Source organism: Sinocyclocheilus rhinocerous, unplaced genomic scaffold (genome assembly GCF_001515625.1).
Source record: "Sinocyclocheilus rhinocerous isolate Xijiao unplaced genomic scaffold, SAMN03320098_v1.1 scaffold3902, whole genome shotgun sequence".
NCBI classification, from domain to species: Eukaryota; Metazoa; Chordata; class Actinopteri; order Cypriniformes; family Cyprinidae; genus Sinocyclocheilus; species Sinocyclocheilus rhinocerous.
In genome coordinates this window covers 44208-46876 of record NW_015666076.1, presented here as the reverse complement: position 1 = coordinate 46876, position 2669 = coordinate 44208, and positions in this window count along the sequence as shown.

Below are 2669 nucleotides of genomic sequence, written 5' to 3'. Positions count from 1 at the left end.
TTTTTTTTTTTTTTTACATAAACATATGTCTATGATATGTATAGCATTACTACTTAGCGTAGTATCATCTGCCAGTCTCTAAACTGATTATCGGCATTATATTTATTGTGTTAAATGACACAATATTGGGAGTTTTAACAAACCAAATAAAACGTTTCCTCTATTTTGTCTTTCTCCCTCATTGACACACATACTGACGACCAAGAGTTATAAAAATCAATGAGAGGGCCTCACTTCCAAATATGGATTCAATTTAGTGTTAAATCAACACTAATTAAGCATTAATTAATTAAAGTGCTTAGCTGGAACAAACTACTTTCATGATCCATGAAGTCTCTGGGGAGAATATTTGTCCTCTGCTTCACTTAAAATGTGCCACATTAAAGCACTCCATTGGTCTACTCGATGTTTTCCCTGCCGAAAGCCCCAGATGTGTACAAATGACATTTTAAATAACGCTTGGTTTGATACCAAAAATGGCCCAAGTCAATATGAGTTAGCCGTGTTTGATTGATTTAATCCACCCACGCTATTTCAGCACACAACATGAGATAGATAGATAGATTTCTAATTGTTTCAAATTAATATGTGTTCTTTGTAAAAGGCATCGGCAGCCAGTGTCATTGAAGACTAATGCTAACGGCAGCCGAATATGATGCAGTCGGTAATGTTCGCTGAGCTGAGGGACCCCATCACACAGTCTTAGCGTGGATATGCTTCAGTGATAACCAAAGAGACAGGCTGCTCTGGTGCTGCCATTGTGATGACATGTTTAATAGGCAGTCCTAATGACACAAACACATCATGGGGGACCTGTTGGGAAGGCAAGAAGTCACCGCAGTGACAGAATGCCTGAAAAACTTCAATGATTCAGGACTGTTATTTGCATCTTTTCCCCGTAGATGTCACATCTGAGCCTCGTTTTCCACCTGATCTAATGGAATTGCATATAGAAGAGAAACAATGGGAGATTACTTTCTCAGATCTAAGAAAACAACATGACCTCACTGGGAGGAACCCAAGCCTTGAGTGCCAGGATAAATTGTACCCGTGAGAATGAGCCACCCACCTGCATGTCAAGAAATAAACACAGACCTCCTCCTAGCCAGTCATTATAATAGATGGTGGTATGAAGAGAAATGGAGTTAGACTGGTGCAAGCTAGCTGAAGAGAAAGTAGTGGCGTTTCAGTCGTGACCTCCTTTACACTTGGTATTACGCTAGGCTCTGCTGTTTTCACTCTGTGATTCATAAACCTTTAATCATATGAAAGCGTGTCTTTGTGAACAATAATAAAAGAAATGGAAATTGAATAATAGACACACTGGATTACTCGTTTGTTGTATCCATCATCATGTAAAAGCAACAATATTTTAAATGCATCCACTTAATTGGCAAAAAAAATTACGTGAATGTTTGCTTCTGCTTGTGGAGATTGCTGGTCCTCAATAAACTGCGTATATCATCTACATTTAAGAAAGACTTTTGCCATCTCAAACGAGTCTAAAGAGATGCTATGGCCATCACGCAAATAAAACTATTTTAAAAATGCTAACTGAAACAAAGTTGAAATGAAATAACAAATTTTAGACGGAAAACCTGAACTTAAAAAAATTTAAAGACAGAAAAAAAAAAAATTTGAAATGTTGAAATTCGTGAAAAAGCAACCGTATTTCAAATGCATCCACTTAATTTGCAAACAAATGATGTTTACTTGTGCTTGGAACTAAAGTAAAAACTTAAAAATTGTTTTTGCTAACTGAAACAAAACTTGCCCCCTCAGATTTCTGAGCCAAGTGGATTTTGAATGCAGCTTCCAAAAGACAAAAAATAGCCGAATAATATTTTTTATATTTCATACAATCACACCGGTATGATTAGATCGTTCAGTGCGGCACAGCATCAGCTGCTAAATTCAAATCCGCGTTCGCGCTTTGGCTGGCGCTGAGCCAAAGACAGATCCGTTTTTACAGCGCTGCATTATAACCAATCACACACAATTCTGTTGAGCTTATGAATGCAATGGCCAATCAGAGACGTTCAGATGAGTCATCGATGAAACGCGGTGTTTTGTTCACTTGCTCGCTGACTGAGTTATCTGGTGAATTCTCTCATCAGAAACAACAAAGTGCAGATGTGCGTACGAATGTATGTAAAATATTCATTTCACAGTGTAAACAGCTTAAGTGATTTTTATGGGAGTTTTTGAGAGTGCCTGAACTCTGGCTAGACTAAATGAAAATGTTATTTGATGTCTTCTTTGCTCTCTGTTAAATGAAAGTGGTATAATTATTAACATACAATATTGTTATTAAATTCACATTACATACAAAGTCAGTCGTATTAAAAATATTTTATGGCATGACAGCCATATCTGGTACTTAAGTAAAACGTCAGGTTTTTGTGTGTAGTTAATAGATTACACCAGTGGTTCCCAACAAAGAATCGAGATATTTCCTGATATAGTTAACACGTTTGGAAATATTTCGAATAAAAAGGCAAAAAAAAAAAAACATAAACCTATGTCAGTTATGCAGTCCTATCGTGGCTGCTGTGTGTCACATGACAAGTATGACCCCCGCCCCCACGTGCCCCCTCAAAAATCATGAGTGCATGACGCCCCTGACCACAATCATGTACCACAAAATGGGTAGTTGTCTATCAAGTTAA